This window comes from Zootoca vivipara, chromosome 8 (assembly GCF_965207765.1).
Source record: "Zootoca vivipara chromosome 8, rZooViv2.hap1.1, whole genome shotgun sequence".
NCBI classification, from domain to species: domain Eukaryota; kingdom Metazoa; phylum Chordata; class Lepidosauria; order Squamata; family Lacertidae; genus Zootoca; species Zootoca vivipara.
Genome location: NC_142591.1, coordinates 60,332,143 through 60,348,824, shown reverse-complemented (window position 1 = coordinate 60,348,824; position 16,682 = coordinate 60,332,143). Strand labels below are relative to the sequence as shown.

The 16,682-nt window shown below is 39.0% G+C and overlaps 1 protein-coding gene across 7 annotated transcripts in view; it reads right to left on the bottom strand.

Moving 5' to 3' along the window:
- RALYL (RALY RNA binding protein like) overlaps window positions 1–16,682 on the bottom strand; it is a 258,264-nt gene that overhangs the window by 199,332 nt on the left and 42,250 nt on the right. The gene's annotated exons all lie outside the window — the stretch shown is intronic.

The window sequence follows — 16,682 nt, the reverse complement described above, 5'->3', positions numbered from 1 at the left end:
AAGTAATCTCAAAGATCTGCACCAACCAAATTTTTAAAGAATTGGTAGGATGTCCTAAGAATGGGGGGCGGGGTTGGAAACCAATTTCACAGTGGGGAAAAAGCTTCCCAAGAAATTGAATGACAGATTTCGGCACAGCACTAAATTAAAAAGATCTGCCAGCATGCATCAGGGCCCCCTTATGTTCAAGAGGCCTCTGGAGCCAGGCAGCTATGATCTCCTTTTTTGGCTCCTGTCCCTATGGTATCTGCCACAGTTTGCATATGCTTAACTTTAATTTTTCTATCTCAAAGCAATGCTTATAACATAACTGACTAGAGATGAGTACAAATGGCACAAGTAATGACATTCTATACCAAGAGTTGGAGTGCCTAGGTTTACTTTTTGCAGAAATAAGAAAGGATAATTATCAAGTAATTACACTGGCAGAGTAGATACTGTCTACTGTGTTGACCAACAAAACCAGACACTCAATAAGCACTGCATTAACTCATAATAGTTATCCCTAAATACTATGACCTGAAAAACTGGTTTGGAATTAGGAGCATGTGATATGGCTGAAAAAAATACGCAAAAGAACTGAACTAATACAGAAAAATAATACTGTAACCCTCTTCCTGAGGTTTTGTTGTGGATGAAGAAAAATAAGGTGCAAATGCTATTAACTATTCTAATGCAATAGCTCATGCTGATGAAATTTTTGTTTTTTCCCAAGGAACTACAAACCCATTTGCAAAGAATCTTTTCCTTTATACTGCAAATAGCAATTGCTTACCAACACTCCCAGAACAGCTTTGCCAACTGTTAGTGGATACAGTTGCAACCACCTCCATACTGTTGGCTATTTAAAAGTCTGTTTTGGCAACTGTAAACACAAAAGCCATACAAAAAAGGGCCAAAGGTAGTTGATTCAGCAGCCTAGATGTAAAAAAGAAAGAAAGAAAAAAGCCTGCCAAATTTAATTTCAAAGTATGTTGGCTAATTCACATCATAGCAAACCAGCTTCTGAATTATGTACTGGTTTAAATATAGTCCATAAATCATCAATAAATGGTGCAGCTCCATGCACACAAAAGGATATTGCATGGAAGAGGGGAAACCTGAAGCCACAATTCAGGGGATACCTGCCATGCCCCAGTACCCCACGTTTAATAACAGCACCAATAGCCTGTGAAAAATCTGGTTCCAGATTTATCATTTCCAGCTCTATCACCACCACCTCCTCCCTCACACAGGTTATCGGCACTATCAAAACTAGCATCAATGGTTACTAGGAGAGGTTCAGAATCCATTGACAAAACCAGATTGGAAACAGAAGATGAGGGTTCAGCAATCTGTGCCGAAACCCACTTGTAATGAAATACATATCACAGCTTCACTTAAAATGAATCCACATTTGCACCATTCAAAACTTTCAAAAATGAGTCAATGGTGAGGCAAATGTGGATTGAAATGAAAGATCAGAGCGCTGGCAATATTCACATGACTACTTATCCACATTCAAGGCTTGGTACAGAACCATTTAATCTACATCCTCAACTTGTCAGGTTTTTTGTGTGAACTGATTTTATTAGGATAAAGTTTGATAAGTCCTTTGTTCTAGCTACAAAGTCTTATCGAGTTATACAAAGGAGCTATCTCTTGGCTAGCAATTATTTTTAGTCATGCAGCAATAGTCACTTAAATATTTGATTGCACTGTATCAGAATCCTGAAAGACCATGTATTTCGATTTCTTAACAAACAAACAAACAAAACCCCAAATTCACCTAATAAAAACATAAAATGGCATTTAGTTTAATTTTACCCAGGAATTAGTCATTCGCTAACAGAATAAATAAAACTATTCAAATTTTAGATGATTCCTCAAATTTGTAGAGTGATATCGAATTTAACTTGCAAATGCTGCTAGCTCAAACTATGTCAGAGTGATCTGCCTAATTAATGTATTTACTGAGTGCATCAGTATGCATTACGTATCGAGCTCTGCGAGTTTCTTTTGAAGTGCTAAATGATGTTATGGTACAGAATTCTTTCACCTCTCACAATCAGAACTATTTTACATCTTCAAAGGGCAAAGTATTCAATACAAGCTTTTGTATCTATAGAGCTGTTATTGATAACAAACTGTTCAGTTCAGATGGAAAATTATTACCACCAATGCCTCCTCCCCCCCCCCCCTCCGGCATATACACACCCTTTTCAAGCATTCAGGCCATAACTTGCACATATTCAGCTGAAGTGTGAAAGAAACTCTAAATGCATGCAGCTGTTATGTCCATAGAGCAGTTTCACATTTCTGCAGAACACTCAGAAGCTGAGATCAGTGCTCATGTTCCTGCTTCCACCTCCACTTGTGTAATGTACTCATGTTAACAGAGAAGGAAATAAATAAATGCAGTTAAACTTCTCGATATAGCGACACAGCATATGCACATCTGAGCATGCTTTCATGCTGAATGTGGAACCCGCATGAGCAAATGGACATTGTGGGTCCAGGTGCAAGGAATCCATGGCCAGAGGGCCCCATATTGTGAGACGACACCATAAACTCACAGAACTCGGTTTCAACAGGCCACAACTTTGTAGGCACTGAGTATGTGTTCCGAATCAACAAAACAGACTGCTGGTTGGACCGTGGTCACACCTGGCCGTAATTGCCACTCATTATACAAAAGTAAGCTGTCCAGCATAGAGAAAAACCTTCAATAAAGGAGAGTACACCACCTTCTGAAGTAATCTGTTCTACTATCAAACAGAAAGTTCCTCCTAATCTTTAGTCAGAATCTCCCTTCTTATACTTTGAATCCATTGGTTTGGGTCTTACCCTCTGGGACATCAGCAAACAAGCTTGCTCCACCTTTCATGTGACAACCCTTCACATATCTGAAGATGGCATTCTGATCAATGGCATGTTCAAGAAACAGAATAGGAGACTAGATCTAGTCAACATGTGACAAGAATTTACTTCTACACCACTTTATTTGTTACCCAAGCGAAGGACCACCTTTTAAATAAAAAATGGAACCAAGGAAAATTCAAGTCCTGCACCCAGGAGGGACACAGTATTTACTGTAGCTATTGCAACAGGGCAGAGCTCAAGTTAACGTGGTTGTTCTAGCCCAGGCATCCCCAAACTCGGCCCTCCAGCTGTTTTGGGACTACAATTCCCATCATCCCTGACCACTGGTCCTGTTAGCTAGGGATGATGGGAATTGTAGTCCCAAAACTTCTGGAGGGCTGAGTTTGGGGATGCCTGTTCTAGCCAAATTGCCAACTAAGAAGTCTGCCAGAGGGAGAATTAGAACAAGGGTTTTAGAGGCAAAGCACACAGAGTCATAAAACATCTGATTTGCATGACTGCAGTTTATTTTATGGGGCTACAAAACACATTACCTTAGCAACTCATTGGACTAGATATAGGATAAAAAATTGCAATCTTAGATAATTATTTTTTTTGCAGGTTAACATTTTCCCTTTTACTTCAATTAGTTTGGCATGACTTATTTTAACAGAAAAACTCCACCTGGCCATTTTTGGAATGCTAGTTTGTTTTCAAATTACTAACTAACCCATAAACCTCACTGATGAGTCTTGGGCATGCATTGCAGTAGAGTAACTTTTAGGTGGGAGATTTGTGCTGAACTACAATGGTCATACCTGAATATAAGCCGCACTTTTTTCCAAATTCCGACCGTGAAAAGTTAAAGTGAGGCTTATATTCGCAACCTTACAAAATTGGCTTTTACAATATCGCTGCTGAAACAAACATACAGCAAAATGGAACCAAAAAGTATTTATTGCTGATTTGTGAGCTTGAGTGCCTGTGGAATTGTAGCAACTGAATAGCGATTTACAATTTTAGCGATTGTACGGTAACTTTTGCGGGCTAGCAAGATCAAAGGCTTAAATTGGCTCTGCATTACAATTCTACCAACCACAATTATTTTCAGCCTGTAGCCCAATTTTAAGGGAGCAGCTTATATTCGGGTATTGTCTTTTTATTCCCCCTCCTTGAATTTTAAAGGTGCGGCTTATTTGCGGGTGCAATTTATATTTGGGCCAATATGGTATGTAGACAGTGAAAATTGCAACTTTAACCACTGAATTAAAACAAGAAAAGGCTAAATGTTTTGAATGACAATTTTTGAATGTTGCCAGAAACAGATATAAGATTAATAATGGTGATAAAAATACAGAAAACAAGAAATGTCTTTTTCTGTGTTCTAGATTCTTTTCCATATCTCAGTTGATAGAGGGCTGAAATCCTTTAATTAGGGAAGAGAAGAGAATCCATAAAGATGTATATTTCATGAATTGCTTCAAGGAAGTCACTGTGATGTGGGAAAACATGTCAATATATACTTAAAGTTAAATCTTGCTTAAAACAGATTTATGATGCCCTACTTTCAGGCTAGTCACATTAAGGACCAGCTTATCCACAGTCATAATTTAGAACCAACTGTCACACAATTTTTCTCTAAATACTGATTAGGCAAGTAGCAGTCCCAAACATATACTTGTGGTGGCATTTTCATGTGGCATTAAATATACTCAATCTAATCTAAAAAACATTAGATGTATTTCACAGTGATGAAAAAGAAGTAAACAAATTTTTGCAAAAAGAAGTACAAGCAGTCAATAAGGGATGCAAAAAAGAATTTGAAGAACACATTGCGAAAACAGCCCAGCAACAATTCTTTTAAACAATTAATAGCAGGACACAAGCTAGGGCAGTGGTTGAATGACCAAGGAGTTAAAGGTATGCTAAAGGAAGAAAGAGAGATTGAAGAGAAGTTGAATGAATTATTTGCATCTGTCTTGAAACCAGAAGATATATGGTTGGAATATGCTGTCGCTGAAGGTTGGCAGTGGTGCAGTGCCAAAGGGTCAGACAGTCTTCCTGGCAGTCTGGAGCGCTCTCCTCTGGAAGAGAAAAGTCTCTTCCAAAAGGTAGCTGCTGAAGGGATCAGAGGCCCACAGAAGCAGCAGGCCGGGCAAATAATCAAGCTTGCTGTCTACACGTTATATCAGGGATGACATCTCCATTTTCAGCATCAGGAGATAAAAGGAGACAGAAATGTGAGAGTTGAGACAAAGAAACTATATAGAGAGTACATCTCCCCTCTGCCCATTGGGTTTTTCAGTGAACCCATTCTAAACCTTCCCTTTGCCATCATAAGGACTAGTAAGTGTTCAGTGAAAGCCTGGATTCTCTGTGGTTTGAGAGATTCAGTTCCAGAACATTGTCCACAAATGGTGCCTTTACACAACACAACGGTGCAGGAAACAAGTTTTGTCATTTGTGAGGGTGTTTAGTGGAGGAGTTTGAGGTGGAAGCCCAGAGTGCTGTCTTAAGGTGTATGAAGGACCAAGAGAAATGGACAGCGAGGGAGAAATGGACAGCGAGGGAGATGCTACAGCAACCTGCAACATCTGTGTCATGTTTGTCTTCCTGCCTAAGAATGTGCAAAGCTACACCTGCAGCAAGTGCAAGCTGATTGGCCTGCTGGAAGAACAGGTACAGCAACTTGAGACTCACCTATCCACACTTTGAGATACTGGGCAAGATGAGGAAATTCTTGCTAGACCAGCGTGGGCAGTCTTGGAAAAGTTCCTTAGCGGAACATGGCACACACAAAAACATAACACTTTATCCCATCCTTTCCCTGATAGAATCCTCTATTTTTATCCTCCCAACAGTCCTGTTGAGGAGACTGCTCTGACACTGCAACTGGCTGGAGGTCACTCACTTAGCTCAGCAAAGACTTGAATTGGTAGGGTGGTGGTCCTGAGTTCAAACAGCCTGGCTACTACACCACCTTGGCTGTCATACCCTAATTCCCTAGTCAAAGAGTAAGTGTGCCATCTGTTAGAACCTGAAAAGGTCAAAAATATCCTTCAAATGACAGGGTGCTTTCAAGTGTCAGATTAACGGAAAATATTTCAGCCCCTTACAAATGCAAGGGTTGGAGAAGAAATGTGATAGCACCATAAGCACTTTATTTTCTCCTTCTCTTGTTCAATCTGCAGCAGGAAAACCACTGGAGGCATGTATATATACATATATTTATACCTCTTTGGAGTGTCACATGCATCATAATCCAGTTAAAGAATATGCTTCCCACTGCTCTTGCCTGATTGCATATGATGAATAAATGTAAATGTAGCTTTTATCTCTTAACTGATATAAATAAAATTATACAGGCAACACAAGAATGCAAAGATTTCATTCAGGCAAACATTATCTTTCTTTTTGCAATGCTAGCTAAGAATATTCATCCACTCAAAAAAAAATAGATTTGAGTCCTCTGCTGTGGATTTTTATAATAAACAGTGCAATATAATAACAATTAAAGCTATATAGACAATATTCTTGACAATGTCAATAAACAACTGCTTCCCTGAGAAGTGATCCTTGCATTGTGCTAATAAATAACAAGCACAGAAATGTGAAGCTTTATGCTGAGATTCTTTGCACAGGAGCATGGAGTCCAAACTCCGATGTTTGACATGGCTGAGTTCCCTTTACTAGGGTTGCATGTTTAGCTACAGACCAATGCAAATGTACCGACGACGACGAAATGCTCGTTTTAATGCACATCAAAAATGTAACGTTCTATGCAAGGAAACAATTCATTTCTAAATGAGTTGATCCATTTAAAACTTTATTATACCTATAGGCACTGCTCACCTTGAACACTGTGTATCTGTTACTTTCTAACAAACTATGGCATCTTTAAAGCCTCAGAAGACAGAATGTGCATGTTTCCACTGAGGAATATTCTACTATAAAAAAGTAGTTTTGATGCAGAACAGACTTAGACCTGTGAGTCTGTATCATGATTTGATGGGGAAGTATGAAACAAGAGACTTGTGACCTCTTTAGTGGTCCTTACCTATAGCAATAACAAGCCATCAAAACAATAATACTGTTCTAAAGGCTACAATGAACTGAACATCTCTCAACAATGGAGATTCTTTTTTTAAAAAAAGGGGGGAAATCACATCTCTGAAAAGATATGTAGGCTATATATGTGACAGATGACATTGTGATGAACTGGCATTGGAATGCTGACGAAGAACAAAGTAATTCAGGTTTTTATCTTTAATGCTGCCCTTAATTCTGAAAAGAAAAGGAATGGGCTTCCTTTTAGCTTTGTTCTGAAAGATACTTGCTACACCATAATCACACAGAGGATTCATGAATAAAAACAAAACCAGGGAAGTAAAAGAGCCCAAGACATTACTACATCCAAGATACATCGGAAATGTTACATTAGGGGATATCAGCAGCAAGTTGGGCTGTGACCTTTGAAATACCTTTCATAGCAGAAAAATGTTAACCAAAATATATAATTACCGGTAACTAAAAAAAGAGAACTGATTTGGACCAACAAACCTACTATAGTTGAAAATACCCAAATTAGAGGTGGCACATGCCTATTACTGAAAGGTCAGGGACCTGCACTTTTCTTGGAATCAACTGCATTTCATCTGGTTACGCCAGCTGTGAATTTGCCCATTGCTGTCCAACACATTACAGTTTATCTCAGAATATGACAAAAAAATGACGATCAACCAACAATGTATACAACTTTACTGAGCTTGCTTATCGAAATATAAACATTTCAAAAAATGTAACATTGATCAGATAAATCCTCCTAGTGAGAGCAAGACTTCACTTTACAAAATCTAACTTTGATTAAGTTGGAAGTAGAGAAAACAGGGCTTCAGAATGGAAAAATTCTTTCAGCCTGAAAATTGCTCAAGTGTACCTCAAAGGAATCAGATAGATGGTTGCAATTGTGCTTCCCTCTGTTGCAAGAAATTCATATTTATCCCTTTCCAAGGATAGAAAAGAAAATGCTCGTTTGCATATCTATATAGTTTCACAAAATTTGTGATGGCCAGGTAACAGCTTTCTAGCTTGCTTGGTTCCTTTCATAATAATAAAAGTATACATGGAAGAGAAGCACTCTTCCCATGTTTCGTTGGAACATCTGAATCTGAGCCCTGACAACAAAATGAAGGAAATTGATACCTATCACATTCTCTAATTTTCTGCAGCTACTAACACCGATTCAAAGTGCATATACAGAACTAATAGCCTTTAATTCTGTATTTCCATGTGATAAACAAGATCATGACTATGCTTCCCATAACATGCATATTGTATACTAGTGACCTGAAGTTGACTAAAAATTCCAAATAAATAAGCATGCAATCAACACTGGAAGCAAACAAAATGCTGCCATTTAAAACTAATGAGAATAAGGTACTGTCCAGGCAGAATTAACTACACTAAGAATTTATAAGCTTATGATCATAAGAGAAGTGCTGCACTTCACAATATTTAGAATAAATGTGTTTTCACACTCCCCTTTCAGCACAGCATGCTGCTAAAACTAAACATAAATCATTTAAAAAGAGAGCAGCTTATACTTCATTTATCTCATAAAGTAGTTGACAAGGATATAATTCCTAGTTTTTATGCTGATACAGGAGCTGCCTGCAGGAAAATAGTACCGGATTATGGAAATTCTGTTATCAAAATTTGTATTCAACAATGTCTTAAGATAATTCAAGCACCTCTTATTTATGGCTTATCCCAAGTAATGTTTCTGTCACTGGGCATGTTGACATTTGGTGGTTCAGATGCAATGAGAAATGATGGGTTTCTTAACATAGGAGGATTCAGTTTATGTGTTCACCTGCTCACCCCTTCTTCTCTGTGCACCAGGGATGATTGTGCATCAGGAGTGATTGGAAGTTTAATCTAACCACAGTTCTTCCTCATGTCTGAATTTAGGGAACTGTGGTTTGCACAAACTATGGTTAGTTAGAATAAACCAGTACCAAACAGCAGTTTCCGATTCTGGTTTGCTCTAAAATCACAGTTGAAACACACCATAGTTGATTGAATTTGAATGTCAAGGGAACTGGACCTGATTGCAGCTTCCAGTTTCTTCCCATGGCACACAAAAGAGGAGGGGGAGGGGGTTGATCAGCAGCACAATGAACTGACCCAGCAATAGGTTGCAAGCCAGTGTGATCATTTAATGTGACCATTTAATGTGGTCAGAAAACCAGACACCAGGAATTACTCTGTTTGTGGCATATTGAACCAGCTGTAGTTTCCAGACACTTCTTGAGAGCAGCATGTTGAAATTATCTAACCTGAATGTAATTAAAGCATGTGCAAAGTGGCCTGATCACATAACAGCAAAGGAGCAAGATACTCCAGAGCTGAAGATGGAGCTGTGAACCCTCCAAAAGTCTACAGGAGATTGCTGCCTGCTCCTCTTATTTCTGCTTATCTTCTGGGCCATTGTTTAGAGCTGGATAGTCTTCCTCCTCCTGACTAGACTCTTGCTCCCAATGAGACTACTGATGATAGAGCATTCTGGCAGCCAAGTGGCAATCCTATGGTGACTCAAGGCTTACTCCTTCAGGCTACTGCCTCCACTCAATGAAGGAGAATAATCAGGAATCGAAGCAGGGGTCTGGATGTTATGGCAAGGCATCCATGAGTGAAGACACTGCCATCTCCACAGATTTCTGGCCCTGCTCTCTTCCATTGCCAACACAAAACCATGCAAAGAACTGAAGTTCCATGAGTTGTAAATCAGCTATGTTACTGTATAAGGTCTTTCATCTACTGATAATAAGATGGCAAGAACGGGCTTGGTATATCAGCTGCTATGAACTGAGGAGGAGGAGGAGGAGGAGGAGGAGGAGGAGGAGGAGGAGGAGGAGGAGGAGGAGGAGGAGGAATGTGACCCAGGTAGGAGGCCAGGTTGGTATTGTAATGCTAAATGTCTGAAACAACCCACACATGTTGGAACTTGTTATATTAGAACTCAAATAAATATCCACATTTAAGCAGAAAGTGAGTAGACCTATTGATTATTGTGTTTTGCTATAATTTTCATTATTGTGAATAATAATAATTTTTATTCTATATTTACCATGGAAGAAAGAGGGCTTCAGTTGTTCTAAATTAAGAGGTTACTCCAGCTGTAAATTCAAACAATGGAAATTTCCAGATGGCAGAAGCCAATTTCCAATACATTCTAATTGGTTTAATTGGCTTCCTTGTTTACTAATTGATAGGGGTGATGTAGTTCATATAAATTAACCTCAATTACAGCTGTGATTAAGCGTGGCTAAGCAGCCAAAGTAAAATTTTAAAGAAGGAGAAGGGGGGAAATGTTTCATTATTTGACATTCTAGTCCAGGCTGTCACTGGTACTTTAGCAAGACATTCTAATTTCATTTCACTCACAGACAATGACACTGGTGACTGTTTAGCTACTGGAATGATATTATATATAGCATGTCTTTTTGTTACTGGAACATATTATAGGATTCATAAATAGGGTTGCCAGACTCAATAGAGGACAGGACTTCTGTGCCTTTAATTGCCCTGCTCTCTTTTGAGTCTGGAAACCTTAAAAGAAAACCCAGCAGACCCTTTGTTTAATTTCAAAGCAAAGGGTCTGCTGGTTTCTCTTTAAGGTTTCCAGACTCAAAAGAGAGCAGGGCAATTAAAGGCACAGAAGTCCTGTCCTCTATTGAGTCTGGCAACCCTATTCATAAATGACAAAAAAAAAAAAAAAGAATTGAAAAACTGGCAAAACCTTTACTCACTAGGCTTCCATTTTAAAACTGGAAATAATTTTGAACAGTTCAAAATAGCCCAACAAGGTCACACGTATCTGGAAGGTCTTTCTTTTTAAAAATAATTTCATATCCTTAGAGACTGCAAACACTGGCTATATCATATAATGATCTCATCCTACGTTATCCAGAAAGCACTGCCCTCACTTCCAGTACACTTCACTTTTCCACACTTCTATCATACAACTAAATTTGATCAGGTTTATAACGTGGTATTATCCTGTTTCCCATGTGCTTCCCATCTGGCTGTGATAATCTATGACTTGAGTGGGCACCCTATGAAAGAGATGGAAGCAATAATTAGGGAGAAAATATAGAGGGAGCAGCACTGAACAGGATCACAACTAGCAATGTAGATCATTGGCAAATTGCAAACCGAATGAGAAAAACAGCTTAATCCTAGTTGCTAATTCTGCCAGTGTCAGAAAAGTGTATGAAGGAAGGAAGGAAGGAAGGAAGGAAGGAAGGAAGGAAGGAAGGAAGGAAGGGAATAAGTATAGTTAACCACATACACTACAAGTGGGATGTCCCACCTGCACATTTCAGCTCAGCTGCTATGAGGTTAGAGCCAAGCCTCTATCATCCACACTATGCACCCGCATATGCAACATGCAGAAAACGATACTAGCCTACTTTACATTTTGGAAAAATTACTGGAGAAGTGCTTTGGACACTTAAGAAATGCATAAATAATTATTATTTACTTTTTCTAAACTCTATCTTGTCTAACTCAATGGGGACGGGGGTAGTCAGTCTCTGGATTTCTGGCAATTGTATGGTAAAATGATCAATAGTGCATATTCTTTTTCAGAAAAGAATGGTGTTCTGCTACCAGCCTTCCAGCCCAGTAGCAAACCTCATTTCTACCCGTATCATTGTGCTACATTTATATTGTGCTACAGTACAATAGCAGCTTTGTGCATAGGTCCAGTCTTAAATGCCTACCACAGAAATCCTATACCCAAATTACGCTGGAAACAGAGATGGTGCTATTCCAGAGTGGAATGACTGCCAAATCCAGTAAGAGATAGGAGGGGACGTGCGGGGAAAATCACACAGCATGGAAAGTACAACAACTGTGTGCAAATAGTATGGCATGCCTGGCAGCACCTAACTAATGCAAAAGCGCGTCAACCTTTGCATGACAAGGTAGAGGCATGTTGTCTTGTTACCTAGCCATGAGAACAACTATTTAAATCAAGGGGAGATAAATTCCTTGCTCCCAGTCTGGATCTGGCATACAGGTCCACTGCTAAAGGACATGTGGCTGTAGATAAAGGGGAAAGTGCTCTCCTCCCCTGTGCTGCACATGTCACACACAAGATGTGCCCTTGCTACCGTAATTCATGCCTGGTAATCTCTAGTTTTGATTAATACACATTATCACATTCAGGATCTTCTACCAGTGCAAAATATAACCTGCAGAATTCTGACAGGCACAACAGCAAGAATCGGGTGTAATGCCTGTGTTTTAAGGATCAGTGGTAGTGAGGGTCCCAGCAAATGAAGCTGAAGAGATTGTCCATGCACTAAGCAACAGACGCAGCAGAAGCTTTTGGCACCAGTTGCAGGCATATCTCTTCGCTCAGGCTTTTATAGGTCTTTTGATTTAGCTATGCTAGCTGCATATCTGCTGCCAATTTGCTGCTCCGTGAACTAGTGAATTGGATTTTAATTGAGGTTTTTGTTATTATGTTCTAATGTTTATACTGTTTTGAAACCTGCCCTGGGATCATGACCTGATGAAGGGCGCGACAGAAATCAAACAAAATAAGCAACCTCATTTTCAGCTCTTCTGCCAGCATATCGGGGGTGTTCTGCAAACTGTAACTTAACCCTACATGGTACTAAAACACTAGAAAGTTATAGGTCTGGGGAAAACATCTCTTTTCTGTGGCACCAGTTTCTGTTTAAAATCTCTTGTCAGAAGTACCTGTCAACCAGAAATTATATTGTTTTGTATCTGAGGCTTGAACATTTGCTTCAGGTGGTTAAGAGAGTGTGATACAATAAAGATGAGAGTAGCTTGCACGACAATTCTATATATATATTAGTGGCAGTTACTTTTAGGTAAATCTATTTGATACCCAATCTAAGCACAGTTACATTCTACTGAAACAAGGGAAACTATTTCTCGGTATATGGGGGTAGGATATGGTGCTACTATTCAGTTTTAAGCCTAAGAAGGGCTCTTTAAACTTCCATTTCCATTAATTTATTGCTGCCTTTTTTCACTTGATCTGTACTACAGTACATAAGGAACATGCTGCAACTTGAAAACCATCTTGCTCCTATCGCAATAAGTATTTGTCATATGACTAATCCTACAAATGGAGCAGTGCACTGAAAATTATGTTATCAGTAGACATGTAATACACCCGATGCACGCCATCAGCCGTAATTATTTCATGCAGCTTGTGAGAAGGCTTTTCAATGGCCTCCTTACTATAATGTCATGGTTATGAGTTTCTCTGTCCCCTAGGGTGCTATATTTTGATTTAGACTTGGAACTCTGCTTGTGCTGGCCATTGTTTGTCTTGTACCACACTATCCCCTTATGAAATTTCCATCAGATATTTGCTTAGAATAATACTTTTATTTCTTGCTATGCATGTTATGGCACCCACTACTCAAAAGGCCTGGAGCAGGTAGCGATGACTAACAAATATACAATATTCACTTAAAACAAATGCCAAATCTGAAAGCGAAACAGACTGCAACTCCATGTATACTTAGGCGGGACTAAGTTCCACTGAGCACAATAATAGGTCACTTCTGAGTAAACATGCATAAAATTGCACTGTTACTTAGAAGCAAGCTGACTGCTGTACCATTTACTACCAAACATGCCAATTTGGGACTGGAAATAAATATTTACTTCAAATATGTAGTTGTATTTACACAATAAAATTGTGGTTGAAGTTTAGAGCATCACAGGTGCTTACCAAGAGGTAGAGGGCAAGGGACAAGAATATGACCGCAACCAGTAGAGACTGCCTTGCCCCTCACCCTCTACCTCTTGTAAGCATCTGTGATTGTACAGCTTAGACTAGCGGCAGGATATGAGAGAGCTAGAAACCAAGTGCGCCAAGTGGGATGTGGAGCTGCAATGTCATATGGGCAAAATGGACAAACATGCTGCAATAAGAGATTATGGGAGATTATCTGACAAAATTACAAACACCCAAGCCAGATTTAATGTGCTCCTCTCTGCCCTGTTGCAAGGCAGGTATGAGGGTAAACCATATCAGACACGTGTTTGCCCATGTGGCTCATCGGAAGTAGAAACAAATTTACATGTATTGTTATACTGTAGTTTCTACGAGGATTTACGTTCATGAACAGACTTCCGAAACCAATTGTGTTCATAAACCGAGGTACCACTGTATATTCAGATAGTTCTCTTTTTAAAATACTGGGAATTTGGTATTCCCCAATCTCCAATATGGTTTGTTTGTTTGTTTGTTTGTTTGTTTGTTTTTAAAAAAGATTACAGAAAAAAGGTCCAGAAAACTTTGAAAAGCCTTCGAAAGCATTGGCAATCTCTCTTGCACCATGAATCTATAATTATAGAAGAACCCAAATATTAGCACTCTGTCTTTGTCAAAATAAAGCTACGATGCAGTAATTAATGTTTTAAATACTTGCATTCCCAGTTCGAGAGGCCTCTTCTAGATTTGTAGTGGTACCTGCTAGAAATATATTTGCTTTTGCCTAATTAATGTTTGCAACATATGGGAATTTCTAAACTCAAAGTTGTGAAAGTGGTAACACAGGAAAAAAATTATGAATTCTTTAATGACAATAATTACAAGCTGTCATTAGGGTTATAATTACTTGAAACAATATAAGATCAATCCAGTAAAGGTCATACCAATTAAAAATTGTATATGTTAGACTGAAAAAGAAAATATTTTATTCAATTATTTATTTAATCTTTCCATAAAAGCACATTTGAATTTCCTGGAGGTCTCCCACACACTCTACTAAACCTGCTTGACATTACTGAGATTGCTGCATCATCTGTCTCCATATTATGCCTCAGACTCCAGATTACCACCTTTACCTCCAAACAGAAGCTGTTCAGGTTACATGCCTGAAATTTTCAACAAGTTAAATTCTCCTGTCACTGCATCTGCAATTGAAACAAATCAACAGATGCATGTCACTGCACTTATTTACAGTTTGTTCTTCCTTTTAAACCAAGATTTTTTTAATTTAAACTTTTCACCGGTTGTCCTGTAAGGTTAATTTAACCGGTGTGTGATTTTGGCTTTTTGTTCACCTTTAATATCAAATTGAAAGGCTCTGTTATTTTTACATCCTTTTTACTGTTTTACAATTTTTGTATCAGGGTCATTCCTAATTCAAGAAGTCTAAGAAATGGGTCTTCTCTTCCAAAAGTAAGTATATCCATTAAGAAGTACTCTGAAAAAATACATCACACACTCATCAAAAGGAGTAAGAACTGTCAATTTGATGAAGTACAACTCACATCTCATTAGAGCTGAGCACAGACGCAATATTCCACATAAAAAATGACCGCTAAAATATTCACAATTACCAGCTGTTCAGAATCCATTTTATATAGATAAAAAACATGTCAAATTTAATTTATCAGATTTTTTTTGCTGTCATTTTTCTCTTTCCTTCAACGTGCTGAAAAATTATGATACACCCTTTAGTGGTATTCAAGGGAAGTACCGAAGAGGCAAAAAGAATAACACAAATCTGTTGTGTACCAAGGTATAATAGCTGCATGGATGAATAACCATTCTGAAATCAGGAAACCCAATCCATTTCAGTGTAGTTTCTGTGCCTCTAGGGAAGCAAGGATGCATGGCCTAGTCCAATGAAATATTAGTTAATTTTAAGCAGAAAGTAATCACACACATTCAATCAGAAAGCATGTATTTATACTATGCCCTGAAATCATAAGGAATAAGCACTTTCCTACACCCCAATTCCAGTGAGCACCACCACCTGTAGCAATATAAACAAATAATTAATCTTCCATCCAGAAAGTATAGTAGCATTTCCTGCTAGCAGAACCAATACAATGCAATTCTCCTATCACCCCAAGAGAAGCTGGTGAAATAACCATTTTGCAATGGTATCTCAAGACTAATCCTCAGCTCTGGCTAGCAGAGGTGAAGTTCTGCTGCTCATGGTGGCAAGTATGGAAGGTGGATGGCAAGGGGAAATGCTTGCTCCACAAGTTCCCCGTTACTGCAGCAAATAGTCAGATTAGGCCCAGCCTAAATTATCAAGAGGCTGCCTTGTGGGATATCTTCAGGAGAGAGAAAAAAGCTAAGGAGTAAACCCTACACAAATTCAGAATAGAGTCCCTAAGACAATTTTTTTATCTAGTAGGTGGTTCTCCTGCCCAGCTAAGTGGTGTCCAACCACTTCTGCATGGGATTGCACTTTCCCTGGAGGAATATGTTTGTAGTTTAAGTGGTTCTCCTAGATCAGTGGTTCCCAACAGGTGGTCCGGGGACCCCCAGGGGTCCGCGAGCTATGCCAGAGGGGTCCGCAAGATGCTATTAGAATAAAAAAAATATTAAATATATTTGTATGTTAACAGATTTTTTGTTTGGGCCGCTTCCTGCATGAGCAGTCTAGCGCAAAACTAGAATTAGATAGAGGCAGTAGTTCTGCTGTATGCCGTTAGGTGGCGCTTTACAGACACTACTGTTTTGCAAAGAGGCAGTGCGCGCATTCTAGTAACGCTCACCTCCCCAAGATGCTTTGCGCGCGTCGGCTTCATTTGTGCGCTACTGCGCAGGTACCCTGTCTTCTCCATTCCCCTCCCTCCTCCCTGGCACGCGCTGCGTCTTTGCAAAACAGTAGTGTTTGTAAACAAAGCGTTGTTTTTCGCGGAAGCTACAGTTCGCATAGTTAAAAATGGACCGTTGGTTAAAAAGTGGTTCGTTAAAACGACAAAGGCCTACAGATGAAGAGGAAGAACTGTAAAAAACGTATAAATATAAAATATAA